Source organism: Gastrolobium bilobum, unplaced genomic scaffold (genome assembly GCF_033153095.1).
Source record: "Gastrolobium bilobum isolate Gb01-03AN ecotype WA unplaced genomic scaffold, APGP_CSIRO_Gbil_v1 utg59369, whole genome shotgun sequence".
In the NCBI taxonomy this organism is placed as follows: domain Eukaryota; kingdom Viridiplantae; phylum Streptophyta; class Magnoliopsida; order Fabales; family Fabaceae; genus Gastrolobium; species Gastrolobium bilobum.
Genome location: NW_026896363.1, coordinates 106,273 through 120,310, shown reverse-complemented (window position 1 = coordinate 120,310; position 14,038 = coordinate 106,273). Strand labels below are relative to the sequence as shown.

Below are 14,038 nucleotides of genomic sequence, written 5' to 3'. Positions count from 1 at the left end.
GAATCTATGCATAGTAAAAGAGATCATGAGATGATCTGCCTTTAGAGTCAGTAAATTGAAGATTCTCTATTTCGAATTAAAGCTTACCCTAAACCGCAAGGGTTGATACATTTCCTCACACTAGGTTTAAAGGGAAGGTAACCGAGACGAAAGGAAATACATACTGTAACCAAATATATGTAATATGATGATCATGTCATTAACCTAACTAGCTCTGGGGCAACAAAGCATTGCTAGTGCTCTGTGTTGTCATAAATGAGTTGTGGGCTTGTTGGGCCCAAGCCCATTTATGTCAGTGGCTATGTTGGCCTAATGGGTCACACACTAACACCTTATTGTCTTGATGAATATAGCATTAAAGGTTTTGGGCGTAATAAAGGTTGTTAGCCCAAGAAGAAATTTGAAAGCCCACCTAAAAGGGAAAGGGCGCATGGTACATGTAATGGGTTTGGATGGTCCAAGACATTATTAATTAATTTAATTAGTTAAATTAATTATCAAATATTTAAATTTTGAATTTGAATTTTGAATTTGAATTTAAATGTTTGAACGTTTGAATTTAAATGTTTGAATTTGAATTTGAATTGGCTGTGAAAGGTTGTTTCATAACAAAAGGATAAGATGAGATCTTGATGGATCAAATCCCAAGTATCAAGAGAAGATCTTTGGACATCTTCTAGCAAGATTGGGGCGCTGATTTGGTGATCCTTTGATGGTCATATGGTCAACCAAATAAGTTCCAATCAGATTTGGTTTGTTGAGAGAATAAGTGAGTGAGTTGGTTCAATTTGAATTGCAACTACTCAATGTATTTGGACTGTTTTTGGGCTGAATAAGGGCGCACCAAATGGTTGGCCATATGATGGTTATTAAGTCAGATTTTTGTCTAGGTATAGACTTAGTCTCATGAGGATATCATAAGAGGTTGTTGGCTAGATTTGAATTGCAACAACTCCACTTATTCCTCCACCATTGGGCGCTACATAGGTCAGATTTTTGGGAGAAAAATCTGATTCAATTCAATCATTCTCTCATCTCCAAAAGTGCATCCTTTTGTTAGGTTCTCTTAAGGGTTTTTCGAAAATTACCTAGCCTCTTCTCATAGAACTTCATGCGCCACTTTGTGAGTCTTCATGCTGAAAATTCACTCAACTAAACACCTTGAAACCTAAGCCTCTTTCTCTCCTATTGGATGCCTAGCTAGCCTTCCTTGTGGTGTTCGATTGGTGGCTTTTAAGAAGTGTTCTTGCATCTTGATGTAGGGTGGTGTGGATCAACATTAGAGGGTTTGAACCTTCAAACCTTACACTGATCACTTTGGAGTTTTGAATCATGAACAAAGGTATCATTACGTCCTAAAGTACGTATCTTAATTTGCATGTGTGTTTCCGCTCTTGAAAAATTTTGTTTTTTATCCTCACATGCCTACGACCTTCAAGGCCATTTTCTTTCAAGAAGGACCTATAAACCTTATATCTTAAGGTTTTGGATTGAGATATAATGTCAAATCCACTTATTGTGGTGGATTTTAGCCCATTAGTAATAGTTTTCCTCTACCATGGCTTTCATGATCGCCCAACATAATCAATGTCTGTCAGCGACTAGATACCGATTAGTTTACATAAAAAGATATACAAATATAAAACTTTGTTTACATCAAAATCAAATTCTTAGAGAATTTGTCAAATAAATTTTTGTTGCTATTCTAGATCATAATAAATGCTTGAAAAAATATTCAACAATCAATAAATGTTAAATAACTAATAAATAGGATAGCAGTTGAAAAGTAAGATGAAGATGGAATATGGAAGTAATATATCCTTTATCACTCAACCCACAACTCTTGGCAAGGACGATGATATGCTTTTCGATTTTCATATTTTTGCTGAAACAATTAACCCTGATTTGAATTATTTTTCTTTTATCAATGGTGTACCAATAATTGCAAACAAGCTATTTTTCTTTCATCTTTACTCATTTCAAGTATTTTCTTTAATTTTCACTAATATATAGTTTCTGAAGTGACTGATGGTGACGTCAGTTTTTCATTCCCCATAAATATGAGGAACAGTGATTAAAATGCCACTGTTCACTAACTTTTTTACATAAATGCCACGCGAACAGTGTTATTTCCCAATCTGCCACGAGAGCAAGTTCGCTACCCGGTGTAGCGAATTCAATTTGCTAACGTGTCACGTTTTTAGTGGATACCAAGTTCGCTACACGGGATAGCGAACTTCGTTTTAACCAAGTTCACTACCCAAGGTAGAGAACTTCATATTTTTTTTTTTCACTTGAACTTGTTAACCACTAAAAATGTGACACGTCAGCAAATCGAATTCGCTACCCGTTGTAGCGAATTTGCCCCGTGGTAGATTTGGAAATAACATTAAATAAAAAAAATTGGTAAAAAATGGCATTTTGATCGGTGTTCCTTGATATATATTTACTGTTACATCATGTATTAATTGCAGCCCGTTTGTTAGGTTGTGTATCGTAGGCTCCCACAATCATATGATAAGGGCATCTAATTTACACTAATATTAAAATAATAACTCTTACACTTTTTATTAATCGTTGATCTGATTTATATTATTATATGGGCTTTATATTTCTTATGAATCAAAAACTTTTCTTATGCACACTCAACTAAAGTGGGACCCATTATGAGAGAGAAAAAAAAAATAAACTAAAAAAGTAAAAGCACGTGAATGGATGGGGGAGTAAGAATTTAATCTCCTTTTATGTAACACGAGAATTTCATTACCCTTATTATATATGATATTTTCCAGTTTGGCTAAACTCATTTAGTCAAAACCACGATGATGGTAACTGAGTTTGATAGGGGTAAATTTTATCTATATGTAAGAATTTAAATTTTATTAACAGCACATTGTGAAAAGGACCATGCCATTAGGCGGTTGAATGGGAACCGTATATACAGGTGATTGATCATTGTGCAGTTGAATGGGAACCGTATATACAGGGTGACTGACCACCTGTATTTAAAGTTTTTCAATCACTCTGCCCCCTTTTAAAACTCTTTTATTTTAATTTTTTTTTTATCAAAATTATACATCAATTTGATTTTATTTGACCACGTTCACCATCATTTACTCGAGTAATTGGGAAGTATTCGAATAAATTAGCCAAGTGGGACAATTTAAATTTGAATCCACGAATATTTTTTATTCAAATCACATTCTAATGTCTAATAATAGATATATAGATGGACTTGGAATGAGCATCTACAATGGGCTTAAAACGAATATTTGTGGGTCCAAAATAATTAAGGGCAATCATTATTCAATTCAAGTCATTAAAACATGATTTTCTCGTGATTTTCAATATGTCTTGTTAAATTTGGTTTTTTTTTTTTTTTTTTTAAATCAATTCATACTTAGTATATCATACACACACATATTTGAACTTCATAGAACTCAAGGGTCCAAAATAATTGAGAACAATCTCCATCCAAAATCTCTATCCCTAAATTTATGTTCATATGGCCTTGCTTTTAAAGATTTATGCCCATTTACTTTGCCATTCTCAAAACCCATCAAAGAAGTATTTTTTCGGGAATTTGTCATCACATAGATCTTTAAAAGTTATGCTCTTCCAAAGTTCATACCATTAAGGTATAAATAGCTTGAATAAGATTGTCCGCAATTGTTTTAGACCCGCAAATACTCATTGCAAGTCCACTTATACATATTCAAGATATTAAAATTTGGTTTAAATAAAATATATTGGTAGATCCAGATTTTAGTTGCCAACTTTGTTTGACAGATACAAATTAGGGAAAAATGTTTGTCATTTTAAATAACAGAAAGTTATGTCATTTTAAGAGAGATACAGACACAGAAAATTTGAATTTTAAATTAAAAAAACCACCCACTTTCTCTCTTCCATGATTTTCTTTTTTCTGTGTCTATCTCTCTCCTAAAATGACATAACTTATGTCATTTAAAATGACAAACACCAAACCCTTTAATATATAATTTGAGAAAAGAAAAAATGTGGTAATTTTTTAAATAAATAAGGATAAAAGAGTCAATAAGCCAAAAAAGTGAAATTAATCGGGCTTAAGTCACGGAGGAAGATCATGTTATTAGAGTGGGCGGCATTTTAGTTTATAAGTCAAGTTGTGATAATAATAACTAACATTACATGAAAGAAAAAACATTTTCTGGTACAACGAAAAAAAGAGTTACGTGAACCATATATAATCCTATACTTTTTTTGGGGGGCTAAATTGTAAAATTTTCAAATTTATGTTTTTTTTTATTTAAAAATGTAAATCACGTATATGAATTTGCTAAAATTTCATGAAGGAAATACGGATATAGAAAGAAAATATTAAATTATATATTAAAAAGTATAACATAAAACCAGTAAAGTGATATTTACTTAATAATTTGAACTTTTAGATGAGATGATCATTTAATATGGTACTAAAATTTGTAGGTGAAATAATTATTTAACCCAATCCACTCTTCAAGTTTGGCAGGCTCTTGATGAGCGAATGTATTAGAAAAGTCTTATATGAAATGAAATCATTAAAATAGTCTTCGCTTAATAACTTTAATTTTTAGATAAAATGATTATTTAACATCCTGTTAGATAATTTTTACTGGCAAAGAAAAGTTTTGCGGCAAAGAAAAAAGAATTTGCAAAGGATTTAATGAAATCATGTTCCCGGCGGCAATAGATTATATAAACTTTAAATATACATTAGAAACGGAGAAATTATATATCTTCAACTGTCAACTATAGTTATTTATTAGGGATTAGAGTCTTCTAGAATACGTTTGCCCCTAAAATAAGTAAGTAGGAATGTATTTATTAATTTATTTGAATAACAGTTTGATAACTTTTAAAGTTTTTATAATCAAATTATTTATATAATTTGAAAAGTGTTCTTACCTGCATCTGAGCAAGTGGTTTGAGACTGCCTACTGAGTATTGACATTAGTAAGCTCTGTGGGTGTGTTTGGTGTGATATATAATGTATGATAGTATAAATTTATATTATATGTTATGATATTTTTAGTTATTTGGTGTGACCATCGTATAGTATAAGCTTATACAACATTATCTCTTTATACATCAAAATGATGTATAACTTAATCAGGCCTAGGAGGGTATGATTAGATCTGATCAGGGATTGATGTATTAACCAATGCAATTCTCAAAAATTAATATATTATTTTAATATTAATATATTAAAATAAAAATAATTTTTCAATTATATAACTTTTTAAAATATTACAGAAATAAAAATTAATATATTTTTTGGAGACACTGATCAACAGATTTCTATAAAAATTAATATCATCTGATATATTTGGAAGAATTATATAAATTCATTATTAAAAGGTGTTTTTATCAAAAATATTTATTTTTATCCTATCTAAGATTATACAATGTATTACCAAATATTGGATGATATTATCTTATACAATATCATACCAAATACTGAATAGTATTAAAATTTAATCAAGTCTTATACAATTAGATCTTATACTATCAGATTTTATACTATCAGACATTATCCTATACTGCGCACCAAACATATCATATGTTACACACACATCAATCTGAGAGTAAAATCGAAGAGTCGGGGTTTTGGGCCAAGTAAATATGGCAAAGGTATATTTGCATCTTTAAAATATGGAGAGAAAAAAAATTGTTTCTAAAGGATACAAGTTTAGTGACTTACATAAAGTCTTATCCGTAAGATTTTGTATAAATTTGAAAAAAAAAAAAAAAAATCAGTCACATAGCTGACATATAAAGTGAAAAAAAAAATAACTTTTCAAATTTACACAAAATTTTACAAGGTAAGATTTTGTGTAAGTTACCGAACCAAAAAATTAATAACTGAATAAACCAAAAACCAAAAAATCAAAAAAAAAAAAAAACTGCAAATTTTAATTGATTGGATTGATTTTCGGATGGATTGATGAAAATTGATCCAATATATTAATTTTTCTCTACCTATTTGGGTCTTTCCCCAATCATATCCCAAAAATTTCTAAATGTAAGACTCATTAACCCAAACCCAAGAAAAAATCTAGATACATCTCATCAAAAAAATTTCATCTGTGTAGAGCGTCATATCTCGTTGTAAAAAAAAAAACTATATTATCGTTTACAAATGTTTTTGTATTTTAAAAAATAATAATTTACAAAACCTATTATACAAAAGATGTTATTTGCGCAATAACTATGAAACAAATTTTAAGAATTTTTAAAAATCGAAAACCGATCCAATCCAAATCAAAATAAATTAGATTGGATCGGATCGGATTTGAAAAAAACTCCAAACCGAATGGATGATTACATGATTAAACTAAAGGTATTTGATCGGATGATTTTTGCTTCCAAAACCGATCCAGACCGCGAACACCCCTAGTCGAGAGCAATGTTAAAGTAATTTATCTCAAGTGTTTATTCGATTTGGTAAAAAATAAATAATAATACATAAAAAGAAAACGTACTTTGTTTGAATTTTACATTAGTATAAGTATTGGATAAGAAACAAGAGGAAGGTTATACTTACAACCTTTTGTTTACAATCTCTTACAATCATATATCATAACCATTATTTCTGCCAATCAACGGTTGTCATTTATTATGAATTAATAATTAATTAATGAGTTTAATTTGCGAAAATCATAATCGTTGATTGGCGGAAATTAACATAAAATCAACGGTTATGATATATGGTTGTAAGAGGATGTAAAAAAAAAGTTGTAACTATAACCTCTCCCAAGAAACAATATAGGACATTACAAAATCTGATATTTTATTACTCACTAAACCATATTTTAATAAATTTTACATTTTTATACCGAATATTAATGCAAATTATTTGACATATGGGAAAAAATGTTTAATCCTGTATACATTAATAATCAAACAACTATTTACAAAAAAAATAAAAATAATCAAACAACTAACAACACAAAAAAATATCTTATGACTCAAATCTATACTTATATGGACGTGATATTCATATACATGAAACACACCTAATTTATAAGGAAATAAATTCTCTTATATCTTTTTTTTTTGGTACATAATTCTTTTATATCTTGTTTTAACATAATCATGTCACGTGAAAGATCTCAATCATTCATTTGCAAACAACCCAAAGCAACTAAAATAATAATCTTCATTTTCTTGTTTTACAAATTTCTCCAATAAAATTATAACTGTTCATTCATAATTGAATGATTGAAATCATTCACATGATATGATAGTATGAAACAAGACATCAAATGATCAATTCCCATAAATTTATATACAAATAAGTTGTTACTTGTTACATTGGAAAAAGAAGTGAATTGAGAAGTGAATTGAAACCTTTCTAGTAGGGGTGTTCGTGGTTTGGATTGGATCGGTTTTGGAAGTAAAAATCACCCGATCCAATCCCTTCGGTTTGATCATATAATCATCCATTCAATTTTAATTTTTTTTCAAATCCGATTCGATCCAATCTAATTTTTTCGGTTTGGATTGGATCAGTTTTCGATTTTTGGAAAATCCTAAAATGTTTCATAATTATTGTGCATATAACAACTTTTGTATATATTGGCTTTGTAAAATTTGTTTTTTGAAATACAAAAGCATCAATAAACGATAATATATAGTTTTTTTTTTGGCAATGATGAGATATGAAGATCTACATAAATGAAATTTTGTTGATGAGATGTGACTAGATTTTTTCTTGGATTTAGTTGATGGGTTAATGGATCATGGTTTTAGAAATTTTTGTGCTATGATTGGGGAAAGACCGAAGTAGGTAGAAGGGAATTAATATATTGGATCGGTTTTCATCAACCAATTCGAAAATCGATCCAATCCAATTAAAATTTGCAGATTTTTTTCGATTTTTGGGTTTTTAATTTTTGATTTATTCGATTTTTCGGTTCAGTCATCGCAGTTTTAATCGGTTGATGAACATCCCTACTATCTAGTGTTGTTAATAGCCTTAGAGTCAGATGGCGTCCAGTTTTTGTTTGTGTTAAGAACGTTAGATATCTCTATATCCATTGGTATAAGACTAATTCTCATTCGGGTCTTGGTCTTGGGCAAAAGATATTCTTAGTGAGGTTCAAATTTTTATACTGCAAGACTGCAAATGAAGTTTAGTTTGTGAACCAAACCAAGCCTAGTGGTATAATCCATTAGCATGTAACGTTTCGGAAGCACTTGAAGTTGGTTTGATTCTAAGTAATCTCAATCATGCTTAGCATACTTTCTCTTGTGGAAATGGGTAGGAAATCCTTCTAGAATGAGTATATATATATATATATATATATATATATATATATATATATCCCCAAACTAAGGTACTTGGAATCAGTGGCGGACCCACTTGTGCGGACATAAAATTTTGGATTTCAGTTTTTTTTTCTTTGGTCGCAAGTACTTATTTGTCTCTTGGTTCAATATATATATTAGGAGTAAATATCTTTTTAAGTCCTTAGCAAAAAATATGATTCTTATTTTAGTCTCTTATAACAAAAAATTAGTCTTGAGGTCTGTTGCGACTTCGGCAAGTGCACCGGTCGTAAAAGTAATAAAAGTGTACTGAGTACGAGATCGCTCTCACGAGGATCGGAATTTCAAGCACTAGTTCGCTAATCGCGTTTTAGTTGGATAATCAAGAATTTAGATGAAGAGAATTTGTATTTTAAGGAGCAATTAAAATTAAAAACAAGTAATAGCATGCAATTAAAGAAAATTTAGACTTAAAAGAATAATTGAAAAGATGATGATGGATTTAAGAATTTAAAAACAAGCGTAGTTAAGGTTTCGACTTTCTCCAATCTCCTCAATATGTTATGAATTAAACTGTCAAGAATCCGTTCTTAATATAATGCCAATCAATTCTTTCTAAGTTAATTAGGGCTCAATTCCTTGTTACCCTAAATCTATGTGATCTTGAAAGAACTCTAGTTCCCCGATTATTCCCCAAGAAAACATGCATTAAGATCAAGAATTCAAAGATTGCACAATTATCCTGTGTCTATCCCTAGATCACAAGGATTATGATAAGTTTATCAAGTCAGGATTCATGCACCAACATCCCTATTGTCATACAATTCCCCAAAATCATTCTATAAGGAGCAAACTCATAGAAAGCATTAAAAATAGATAAATTTATTCAATTATAAAAAGAAAAGAATTCAAAGACAATTTAATTCATAAACATAAAGATTCAATTGGATTCCATCTACCCCTAACTACATAAAAGTCTAGCCTAGCATACTGAATAGAAAAACAATAGTAAATAAAAGAGAACCCCAAGCCTCCATTGGTGTGATGTTGACTTGGTTCCTCAGTGTTCCAGCGCTCCGCAACAGGATTCCTCCTTCAGGTCTCTATGTAATAGTCTGGACTTGTGAATTGGTTTTTTCCCAAGCTCCTTATTTATAGCCATTGGAGTTATATCCTTCATTGCATCTCCCAACGAATCTGTATCAGATTTCTAATTGATTCTACAATTGTTTCCTCTTGTATTTAAGATCTTGAAGATTGGTTGGCAGATTTGAGCTTTGAATCTTTGTTGTGATCTTCCATCATATCTTCCAATGGATTTATATCTATTCTCAATCAAGATTGATTTGTTTCGACTTTGTATTTTTGTAAAATCTGATGCACATCTTGATAAAGATATAAAATCTCTTTTGGATTTAGATTTGGCCGTGCATGGACGTTTTAGCGTGCTGTTTGTGCGCTAAAACGTTCTCACAGTGTGTTGCTGTCTGCCTATGGGTGTTTTGGCGTGCTGTTGGGCGCTAAAACGTCCTCTTCGAAAAGTATCTTGTTGCTTCTGGAGCGTTTTGGTGTGCTGTTTGGTCGCCAAAACGCTCTGGTCCAGGGAGTTATTGTGGTTTTCTTCTTTTAGAGCGTTTAAATATTCTTTTTGGACGCCAAAACGTCCTCCTCCAGCTTGCAGATGCTTGGAATCTTGCTTCTTTGAGGCTTAAACCCATCTTGTTGCATTCCTTTGGCTCCCAAAAGCCATTATGGATGTTAAAATCCCTTGAATTCAGAAATATTACAAGATGTTAGCAAGATATTCAATTATTGTGACTTTACGGTATAAAACCCTGATTTTCATGCAATTCATGATATATTTCAAGTATAATTAAGCCTAGAACCATGCTAAACCAAGGGTTTATCAACCATTCCTAGATTTGAATATTGTTGTCCTCAGCAATTAACTAGAATAAACTTACTAGAAAATTAATCAGGACCTTCAATTGAATGAAGTTCATAGGTAGGATTTAATCAGAGATATGATCACAGAGCATTCAGACTTTAAAAGGATGAGACATCACGACTTTTCTTCCTTGGGCTTTTCCCTTTCTGCTTGTACTTCTAGACATCACGACTTTGTGTAACCACGACTTACATCCACCCATTACTTTAAATCTGAAAATTAATCTTCCATTAAGGTAAGGATTTATTTGGGGAAGTGGCTTTTCACATTCAAGGGTTTTTCATGAATAAAAAGTCTAGGCTCAAGGGGGCTTAACTAAGGAATATGAATAAAGGTTAGCTATTTGGCAATCTAGTTAGAGAAAGAACATGCCTCTATCATCTCTACAAAATAAATCACAGACCATTTCAATCAAGAAACAAAGCAAGTTCTAGAGTATCTCAACAGTAGAATGCACACTCAATAAAAATTTTCTGTATAGGCTCAAAACCTCACGGCTATGAATGCACAGTAATTATCCTGTTTTCTTTCTCAAACAACTTCAATACTAAAGAATAGATTAGATGAACCATGTCACTTATTGCAATGATGCTCATTATAAAAAATTGTATGAGTGCATCATCATGCTCTGAATCAACTACTGATAATTTTTTTTGCCATTTTCCAATTAAAAACACTGGGAAAACTTTAAAAAATTTCACAAAAACAATGGCTTGGGGTTTTTCAAAACAACTAAATATTAAAAAATCAATTAAAAAATTTTAGCTAAAGAAAAGAAGAAAAGATTTGAGATAGTTCCCTGTTTTAGACTCTGTGTGTGCTCATGAAGTTCCTCCAGCTTACTCAATTGTGCTTAGATGAATCGCGCGTTCCCCATTCCCAGATTTAAATGTTGTTGTCCTCAGCAACAGATTTAAATCTAAAAAGAAATCGCGTGAGAAATAAAAACAACCAGTCGTTCTCTTGTTGTTTGTTCCCTTTTCTTCACCTGTAAAATTCATTCAATGATAGTCATTAGTCTCAAAACCTTCTCCTATATTTTTGTATTTTTTTATTTAATTCAAAGTAAAAATAACTAAAACAGTAAAATGTGAATTTGCCTACCCATTAGCGCTTGTTTAACGTCACGAGCCTTACGTACCTGATCTTCATGGGGGCTCAAAGCATAATCTTGGTGATGTCCAAGCTCCATCATTCAGAAATTGTGTCCTACCATAGTGCTCTTGTGCATATAAGTGAGATACAGTAGCGTCAAGAACTTTGAATTTGGTATTTATATGTTTTCCCTTGCTCCTGGGCTTCTCCATCTCAACTTTTGGCTTACTTTCTTGAGAAGACTCCTCATTGTGTTCTTCTTCACCTTTCTTTTCACTAATAATCTTCCGGTTGAGCTGCAAATGAGGGGACTTCTTTGTCAAAGAATTTGAAAATTGCTTGCTCTTCGTCTACCCGTAAGATCAACTCGCCTTTAAGTACATCAATCAGTGCTCCTGAAGTTGCCAAGAAGGGTCTTCCAAAAATCATAGGAATTGTGGCATCTTCTTTAATGTCAAGGATGACAAAATCAATAGGAATGATGAATTTGTCTACCTTGACCAATATATCTTCAATGATGACAGAAGCTTGCTTTGAAGAGCGGTCAGCCAGTTGCACTATCGTCGTTGTGGGCTTCACTTCAGTAATCCCCAGCTTCTTCATCATGGAGAGTGGCATGACGTTGATGCTAGCTCCAAGGTCACATAAAACATTGTCCACTTCCACTTTTCCTATAGTGCATGGAATGCTAAAGCTCCCTGGATTCTTGACTTTGGTAGGTAACTTCTTTTGGATGATAGCATTACATTCCTCCGACAGATTCACCGTCTCACATTCCTGCAACTTACGCTTCCTTGATAATAGATCCTTCATGAACCTTGCATAGTTGGGCATGTTCTCTAAAGCTTCGGCAAAAGGAATGTTGATCTACAACCTCCTGAATATGTCTAGAAACTTTGAATATTGCTGCTTCTGAATCTCTTTCTTTAATCTCTGAGGATATGGGATTCGAGCATATGGGGAGAGATCTAAGGGCTTGTCTTGCCTTTCTAAAGATTTATTCTTCTCCCACTTAAATAATTTCCTTTCAACGTTTTCAGGATTGCTTTTGTCAACTTCAATTGTATCCTTTTCCTTTTCTTCCTTCTCTTCTTCAACTGATGCTTCTCCATCCTTCTTCTTTTCTTCAGGCTGCTCCTCTATAGGTTGAATCACTGTCCCACTCCTAGTGGTGATAGCATTGCAATGCTCCCTTGGATTGACAATTGTGTTGCTTGGAAAAGTACCCTGAGCTCTCTCAGAAAATTGCTTTGACAACTGGCCAATCTGAATTTCCAAATTTCTTATGGAAGCTTCTTGATTCCGGTGTGCTGATCTAGTCTCTTGCATGAAAGTAGATGTGTCCTCTCTGAAAGCATTTGCACCTTGAATATAATCAGAAGTGGTCCTGCACAGCTGTGCAAAAGCATTCTCCCACTCAGAAGTGTTACTTTATTATGGGGTATGTGGTTGCACTGGAAGGGGAGGATTGAGTTGATGGTTGGATTTGTAACTCAACCCTGGATGTTGATTTTGATTTTTCTGATCGTACCAGATTCCATTGACCTCTGCTGATGGCTTTTCAGTTGTTCTCATATAGTCACAATCTTCCGTCGCATGAGCCTCTGCACAAATACCACATTTAATTTGAGAATTACTAACAGAAGAAACTTGAGAATGATTAAATTGTTTAGTAAGAGCATCTAATTGTTCTTGTTGTTTCTTGTGCAGCATTTGTTCATTTTGGGCTAAGATTGCATCATAGCCGTCAAGCTTCATAATTCCTGCTCTCCTTTGTGCAACTGGGGCATTGTCAAATTCTTGAGAAGCTAAGGATTCCAACAATTCTAGTGCTTCCTCTGGAGTTTTTATTTTCAAGGAGTCCCCTGCAGCAGTATTTACCAGTGTTCTTGTGTTGGGTGTCATTCCTTGGAAAAAGATTTTTGCTTTCTCCCATGCTTCAATTCCATGTTGAGGACACTTCCTGAGTAATCCTTTGAATCGTTCCCAAGCCTCGTACAGAGATTTGCTTTCTTTTTGTTCAAAAGAGGTGATTTTCGATTTGAGTCTTTCCATCTTTGAAGCTGAGAAAAATCTGGCCAAGAATTTTCTTGCTAAGTCATCCCAACTGGTTATGCTTCCTTCAGGTTGAGATTGCAGCCAAACTCTTGCATCATCCTTTAGTGAGCATGAAAATAGTCTGAGCAAGATAGCGTCACGAGAAACTCCATTCACTTTTAATGAATCACAATAAAGTAGGAAATTATCAAGATGACTATAGGAGTTCTCTGTGCTTCCTCCAGCAAACTGATCTTTTTGAATCAATTGCAGCAGCGCCGACTTCAGCTCGAAGTTGTTAGCTTCTATGGTCGGTATAACAATGCTCGCCGTCTGTGGAACTCGGGATAGAGTCATATAATCTCCCAAGGTCCTTGGAGCGAGTTGATTGTTTTCTGCCATTGGTTCCTCCTTAGGTTCCGTCAAACTTGATGCTTCTTTTGCTTCCTTCACCTTCTTTGCTTTTGCGTCCTTTCTAAGTTTCATTTCTGTCTTTTCTATCTCAGGATCAAACTGCAAGATTCGCGGGTTAAGAGTACCTCGCATGAACTTTAGATCGAAAAGATGAGCAGAAAAATAGAAAAAGAAAAAACAGAAAAACAGAAAAACAATAAAAATAAACAAAGAATGCAGAAAAATAAATAAGCAGAAAATTGATGCAAAATT

General features: G+C 32.7%; 1 non-coding gene across 1 annotated transcript; it reads left to right on the top strand.

Moving 5' to 3' along the window:
* The first annotated feature begins 13,277 nt into the window (after window positions 1–13,277).
* On the top strand, window positions 13,278–13,384 carry LOC133299369 (small nucleolar RNA R71). Its single transcript, XR_009749915.1, has one exon. It is a non-coding gene; the product is annotated as a small nucleolar RNA R71 (small nucleolar RNA).
* The last annotated feature ends 654 nt before the right edge of the window (window positions 13,385–14,038 follow it).